The sequence below is a fragment of the Macaca mulatta genome, chromosome 8, assembly GCF_049350105.2.
Source record: "Macaca mulatta isolate MMU2019108-1 chromosome 8, T2T-MMU8v2.0, whole genome shotgun sequence".
NCBI lineage: Eukaryota > Metazoa > Chordata > Mammalia > Primates > Cercopithecidae > Macaca > Macaca mulatta.
In genome coordinates, this window is record NC_133413.1 from 110,901,102 (window position 1) to 110,908,828 (window position 7,727).

The window sequence follows — 7,727 nt, forward strand, 5'->3', positions numbered from 1 at the left end:
ATTTAAAATCCAAATTGCAAGCAGTAAGGAAATCAGTGATGGAAGGGCCTAACTTAAGAAGCTATGCAAAAGAAAAAAGTTAGAAAGGATGTGTGAGATGACAGCAATGAGAACAAGAAAGGAAAGCCAACCAATGAAAAATTCCTGGAGAAAAAAACAAGAAGAAAACAAAAGGCACCAACTTAATATTTTCCTCAGCTAAAAAGAAAAAAAGATTTCAATGTATAAAGGACCTGTCACCTTTTAGATAAAATTATTGGATTTAAAAAATCAGTAGCTATAACCCTAAACTTTGAAATATTTTAATCATTTTACATCTACAATGCAACAGATGGCTGTATTTGCTATGGAAAAGGCACATGTGTCCAGTCAGGATGGTGTAAATCTGGTATTTTACTGCATACCTTGATTATTTTGTATTTGGGTTTGGACATTAACTTGCAGAGGGCAGAAACAAGAACCTGAACTCATGTCTTAAGGTTAAAATTGCACTCTTTTTACACACTTACTACCTTTTGAAACTATGCAGTGGCTCAATCATGGCTCACTGAAGCCTCAATCTCCCAGGCCCATGAGATGCTTCCACCTCAGCCTTCCAAGTAGCTGGGACCACAGCTGTGTGCTACCACGCCCAATTAATTTTTAAATTTTTTGTAGAGATGAGCTCTCCCTATGTTGTCCAGGCTGGTCTCGAACTCCTGAGATCCTCCCATCTCAGCCTCCCAAAGTGTTGCAATTACAGGTATGAGCCACTGCGCCCAGCTCCCCCAAGCATTTTTATGGGCTCTGAAATGTACCATGTAAAAAGGACAAGCTTTACTGGTTTAGAAAGTTAAGTATACGTTATTATTATGATTAGCAGTAGGATAGCTATTTTATTTCCACCAGTCATTGATAAAACAATTCAAGTGTAGTAGGTATTAATCAGTAGCTTAAGTTAGAAATAAAAATTTATTATGGGAATGACTACAGTACTTTCAAATAACAGACACATGAAAAATTTACAGCTAACCTCTTCCAAAGAGCTGCCCGTACTGCAGTCTCCAATTCCTTTCCTCCTGTTGTCTCCTGAAACCACACCAATCAGGTTTTCTTCCTCACTATTCTCCTGAAAATGCTCTTGCAAGGTTACCAAGGACCTTCCTATTACTAAATCCAGTGGTCATCTCCTAGTCTTCATCTTACTTGTCAATCAGCAGGAGGTGACACAGTTGGCCACTTTCTCCCTGAAATACTCTTTACTTGGCCTTCAGTACTCCATACTAGGCCCCTTTCCCTCCTACCTTCAAAAGCCTCTCCTCTGTAGTCTCCTTTGTAATTATTCATCTCTCCAATATCTGAATGTGGAAAGCCCTAGGGCTCAATTCTCATTTCCTTACACTAGATCTCATAGGCTCATGGCTTTAAATACCACCCTTCCATGCAGGGGTGGCCAATCTTTTGGCTTTCCTGGGCCACAGTGGAAGAACAACTGTCTTGGGCCACACATATAACGATAGCCGATGAGCTTAAAAAGAATGCAAACAATCTCATAATGCTTTAAGAAAGTTTACAAATTTGGGTTGCACAAGCTTGCATTAGTGACTCCCAAACCTCTATTTCCAGTTGGACCTTTCTCTTCAACTCCCGTCTCTATAACTCCACTTGATCAGGCATCTCAAACCTGACTGAAACTGGCTCCACTACCTTCACATTCAGTCTTCTCCATCTCAGTACACTGTAACTAAAGCCTTCCAATAGCTCAGGCCAAAGGCCACAGAGTCATGCTTCACCCTCTCATAAGCACATCCAAACCATAAGCAAATCCTATCAGCAATATTCAGAATACGACAGCTTCTTACTGCCTTTCTTACTACCCACCTGGTCTAAGCCACCATTCTCTTTGGTTTCCATTACTGCATCAACCTAACAGGTTGCCCACTTCCATCCTTGCCCTTACAGTCAACTCTGAACACAGCAGCCAGAATGATCCTTTAAAAATCCCCTCACTCCTCTGCTCAAAACCCTCCAACCACCTCCCTTCTTACTCAAAGTAAAAGCAAAAGTCCTTACCCGGGCCCATTAGCTCTATGACCTTGTCTCATCCTCCTTCCCTTTGGGTGCTCAAATCTACTGGCCCCCTTGCTGTTCCTCCCTTGCTGTTCCTCCAATGAGACTGACGGGTTCTGGGCTTTTGCCCTTGCTTCGTAGGCTCCTTCCCGAGACAGCTGCACGGCGGTCCCCGATGCCTTCAGTTTTGCTTGAGTCTTTTCCATGGCACCAGTCCTTATTTTAAAACTGCACCTGTTCCTGCCTTGATGCTTCCTATCCCCCTTTGCTAGTTTATTTTTCTTCTTACTAACTGTTACCAGCTAACTGCAGATACATTAACTTTCACAAACTCTGTTTATTGTCCCCAACCCCACCTTCCCCCAGTGACATGTTAGCTCCTGGAAGACAAGGACTTCATTTGTTCACTCTCACATCCCAAGTGCTTAGAACAGAGCCTGGCCATAGAAGGCACTCAATATATGCTTGCTATATGGATGCCGAATATGCAAATTCTTAAATCTATAATAGGTAAGGCTGAGAAGTTTGGGACTATAAAGCCCAACTTCTTTCCACAATGGGAAATACAATTTCCCTTTTGACAAAGAACTGTGAGAATCCCTTGTTTTCCATAGTAACACAATTTACTCTAAATAACATGCCAAAAATTCCTTATCACTTCACAGCCTCTCTCCAATGCCTTTCCTGTATTCTGTAAAATATTAACTATCATCAAAAAATATTTGATTTCCCTCTGGTACTGCTATCATAATATTGCAAAGGCAAAGTGAACTCATTAAAAGTGGTATGGAAACATAAATAATGAAGAAATGTAATAAAGTGTGTTAACAACCAAACAAATTCATCTCGATTTCAAATCAAATTGTACTGGCACAGTGAGAACCCCAGTCCAAGTTTAACTTTATTATCACTATAGTCCTTAATGAGCTAACATTTTTCTTATTAAACTCCTTTTAAACTAAAAAGGAGTTCATATAGGACTCCTGCATATAGCCATGAAAACTAAGCCTCAGAGAAAACTGTTCAGGCTACAAATCTAATTGATAAAACTCTTAGCACTACATGTCTGGCTAGATAACAGACGCAGGGATACTGAGGTAAGGAAGATGAGACCAAATCTCGCTCAGCCTTTGCTAGCTGTCTGACCTTGGACAAGTCAGACTCTCGGTGCCTCAGTTTCCCTATCTGTATAATGGAAATGGTACCTGATAGGGTTGCTTCAAGGATTAAAGGTACTAGGTATTTAAAGCAACGGCACCGTGTCTGACATAAAATAAGCACTGAAAATAGCTATTACTAGAGCATAAAAATAATCCCCACACCACTCATATTACAGCTCTTTAAGAGGCTCCTAGGTACCACCGTCATTTTTTAAAGATTGAGAAGTGTTACTATTCAATGGCATATTTTTACTTTATTACGTTCTGTAGCCAATTCCGAATACCGTGGAACGTTTTAAAAAACAGATTTTTTTTTTTTTTTGAGGTACTTTTGGGAAAACCTCAGAGAGAACGATCTGCTTTTTAGCATTGCACGCCAATTCAGAAAGGAAGTTTGCGATTACCCGAGCCCTAAGTGGAAGGTGTGCAAATCCTGCCTTTTAACACGGGCACCCCGTGTTAAATGTGCCATTCTGGAGAGCTCACTCACACCCCAACAGCTTGTCCCGGCGCCTGAACTGTGCGCTCCTCCAAGCACACACCGCGAAAGCACCGTCTCGCCCCGGCCGAGCAGCTGGACTTGCAGCGGGGCTTCCGCGCTCACCTCCAGATTAACCGCGAGCCAGCGTTGCCCGCGCCGCCGAGGGGTTCCCCGGACCACAGCCCTAACCCGCAAGCGCAAACGAGAACCCTCGCAGGCCTCTTCCCGGCCCTCTTGAACACACAGACCGCGAAGAAGCCATCACGGACCCGCGGTCGCTTCCTCGGCCCGGCTCCCTCCAGTCGCCGCGGAAGGTGCGGGGAGCCGGGGCACCCTCGCCCCTCAGGGCCCTGGGCCAGGCCTACTGGACCTCCAGTGCCACAGGGACGGTGCAAGAGGTATCAAGTGGCTCTCGCCCAGGCTCTGTCTGCCCATGGGCCCGGGACCAGTTACCTGCGACTCCAACGAGCGGCCGCGACAGCAGCACCTTCCCAGCGGCGGTGACGGGCGGAGGGGAGGGGCCAGACGGGCGCAGTCGGAGTCCCAGCTGTGCCAGAGCGGTCTCGCGCTGCAGCCCCCGGCGCGCCCCCTGCAGGTGGGCTGTCCTCACGGTGGCTCGGGCTGCTCTGAGTCAGAGACTCTGGGAAAGCTTGCTCTGAATTAGGGAAAGCATCAAAACTGTGGCTTCAGAAGAGAAAGACAACCTAGAAGAGGTTTATCCGATCTGAGTCCGGAAGCATTTCGCACTTTTCACGTCCTATTCTAAATTCACATCCAATCTCCTTAGCTAAATGGGGGCTTCAAAGGCAAGGGCAGTTTCATTAGGTGCTATAAATAAGCATCAATTAATAGTTGCTGGCCGCTAGGCAGGTCTTCTATAGACCCCAAATTGACATATCAGGAATAGCCACTAATGATTGGCTGCGCTATTTCTAAAATATAACCCTGCATTTTTATTTTTTTCAAAAGCAGTTTGAATTTTTTTTCTTTAGACGGAGTCTCACTCTGTCGCCCAGGCTGAAGTGCAGTTGCGCAACCTCGGCTCACTGCATACTCCAAACTCTGCCTTCCGAGTTCAAGCGATTCGGTTTTAATCCTTCCATCCTACTTTGTAGGGTTCCTTGGTTTATTGCAACATGTACAGTCAAGACTAACTAAAAGCACGGTGGGACATTTATATGCTGGAAACATTCTTTCATGCAAAACTAGTTTTTCCTTTTTTTCAGTTTACCAACTCCAGTCCTACAGCCAAGACACTCCCACTGCACAGTGACCGTCCGCTGATTTCTAGCACCCTCATCCAACCAAGCCATCCTCTATGGCAAACTTGTCCAACCCATGGCCCACACCTGCAGGCTGCATGCAGCCAGGACAGTTTAGAATGCAGCCCAACACAAATTCGTAAACTTTCTTAAAACATTATGAGGGTTTTTTTTTTTTTTTGCAATTTTTTTTTTAGCTCATCAGCAATTGCTGGTGTTAGTGTATTTTATGTGTGGCCCAAGACAATTCTTCTTCCAATGTGGCCCAGGGAACCCAAAAGATTGGACACACCTGCTCTAGGGTATCTCATGGTTCATTCATTCAAGGACCATCTACCCCGTCCAATAATTTGTTCTTGAAAATGTCATGTAAAGGTTTAGGACTATTGTCATATTTGGGGAAATCACTATTAAATTTCTTTCACGTAAGAATTTTAAGATCTGGCCATGCACAGTGGCTCACACCTGTAATCCCAGCACTTTGGGATGCTGGGGTGGGCAGATCACTTGAGGTCAGGAGTTCGAGACTGGCCAACGTGGTGAAACCCCGGTTCTACTAAAAATACAAAAATTAGCCAGCCATGGTGTTGCACACCTGTAATCCCAGCTACTCAGGAGGCTGAGGCACAAGAATCCTTGAACCCCAAAAGGCGGAAGTCACAATGAGCCGAGATCTCACCACTGCCCTCCAACCTGGGTAACAGAACAAGACTCCATCTCAAAAAAAAAAAAAAAAGTTTTAAGATCTCAGGGCATTTCACATTTTATTGTGCTATGACTAATCAGCAATATTACTTGTTAAATTGATGACATTTATTAATCAGTTCGTTATTGATGTCCTCCTTGTGGTCATGTATTGAGTTTGTAATATCTCCACTGATGCCTATAAATTATGCCAAATTAGCAAGGAAATTAAAGCTTTTCCCAATGTATTTGTAAGATTTACTCTTCATTAGTTGACTCATCCAACAATCTGAGAGCCTCTCCTTTTACTTCTATTCAAATTTATCTCTTCCTCTTCATAAATTACTGCTTTTGATTGATATGAAAAAATTTAGGGATGGTGAAGACAGCTTTTTCTCTGATGGGATTAAAGAAGTGAACTGCACGCTGCACATATTCTATGATTCCTTCATGTTACTACACCTGGGCACTTTGACACAGTGGCTGTTGGGAGCTGATATGGTTTGGCTGTGTCCCTGCCCAAAATCTCATCTTGAATTATAATAATACCCATAGGTCAAGGGCAGGACCAGGTGGAGATAATTGAATCATGGAGGCAGTTTCCCCTATGCTATTCTTATGAGAGCGAGTGAGTTCTCATGAGATCTGATGGTTTTATAAGGGGCTTCTCCTTTTGCTCAGCACTCATTCTGTCTCCTACCAGCCTGTCAAGAAATGCCTTCTGCCATGATTGTAAGTTTCCTAAGGCTGCCCCAGCCATGCAGAACTGTGATTCAACTGTGAGTCAATTACATCTCTTATAAATTACTCAGTCTTAGGTATTTCTTCATAGCAGTGTGAGAATGGACTAATACAGGAGCGTGCATAGAAGCCATTGCTACACTCCAGCAATAACTTAATGCTGCATGGAAGTGACCATGAATCACATGAACATGTCCCATTAAATGCAAACCCAAGTACCCCCAACTGCATTTCTGCTTAACTGGATCCCAAAAATGCCTCTAGTCACTCCGATGTTAGCCAGTAGAAGAATACTCAGGAAGTCTGAGTGGAAAGAGAAATCTTAATCAATTGTAGGTAAAGTATTTTAATTTTGCAAGCTTTACAAAAACATATAACCATGTCAATACATTTCCAGACTGCTTCCCAGGGTCTTGGAAGGGGCCTGAACAAGGGAGGGCTGTATATTGGCTTCCTATTGTCACTGTAACAAATTATCCTAAATTTAATAATTTAAAACAAGAATTATCTTACAGCTCAAGAGGTCAGAAGTCCAAAATCAGTTTCACTGAGCTAAAATCAAAGTGCGGGAAGTGCTTTCCTTCTGCAGATTCTCTGGAGAGTTGGTTGCCATGCCTTCTCCAGCTCCTAGAAGCCACCTACATCCCCTGGCTCATGGCTCCTTTTTCCATCCTTGAAGCTAGCAGTGTAGCATCTTTTCTCCCCTCTGACTTCTGCTTCTGTCCTTGCATTTCCTCTATGATTCTCCTGCCTCCTTATAAGGACCCTTGTGATTATACTGGGCACACTTGGATAATCCAGAATAATCTCCCCATCTCAAGATCTTTCACTTAATCACATTTGCAAAGCCCTTTTTACCATGCAAAGCAACATATTCATAGATTCTGGGGATTAGGATTAGCATGTGGACATCTCTGAGCAACTGTTATCCAGCCTACCACAAGAGCCCTGAAGCTTAAACTTCATTCTCTTCAGGTAAGTCTGCCTCTTCTTACCAAATCTGCGTGGAAGTGACCACGAACCACATGAACATGTCCCATTAAATGCAAACCGAAGTACCCCCAACTGCATTTCTGCTTAGCTGGATCCCCAAAATGCCTCTAGTCACTCCAATGTTAGCCAGAATTACCAAAATCTATTTGGTCCTGAGTTTTGATTGTGAGAGTTCCAATGGCGGGGGAATGCCTAGAATTACAACGGGGATAAATGTCATGAAGGGAAAGAGAAAAGATTCCTTGAGGGCAAACAATATGGGAGTTAATTTAGATAGAAGGGCAACAATGTCTTTAAATAAGTGATATTTAATCTAAGGTGCAAAGCATGAGGAATTAATTATATAATGAACAAGGG

General features: G+C 43.4%; 1 protein-coding gene across 11 annotated transcripts in view; it reads right to left on the reverse strand.

Moving 5' to 3' along the window:
- Positions 1 to 4,199, reverse strand: part of ANKRD46 (ankyrin repeat domain 46) — a 42,614-nt gene extending 38,415 nt beyond the window's left edge. For 4 of the 11 annotated variants that reach the window (XM_015145741.3, XM_015145737.3, XM_028852242.2 and 1 more), the window contains exon 1: positions 4,144 to 4,199. The gene's annotated coding sequence lies outside the window, so the exon portion shown is untranslated. Of the gene's footprint in view, positions 1 to 2,052; positions 2,151 to 3,813 lie in introns of those variants that run through there. The other 7 variants (XM_028852243.2, XM_015145739.3, XM_077942582.1 and 4 more) reach the window with 4 other exon arrangements.
- Positions 4,200 to 7,727: the final 3,528 nt, after the last annotated feature.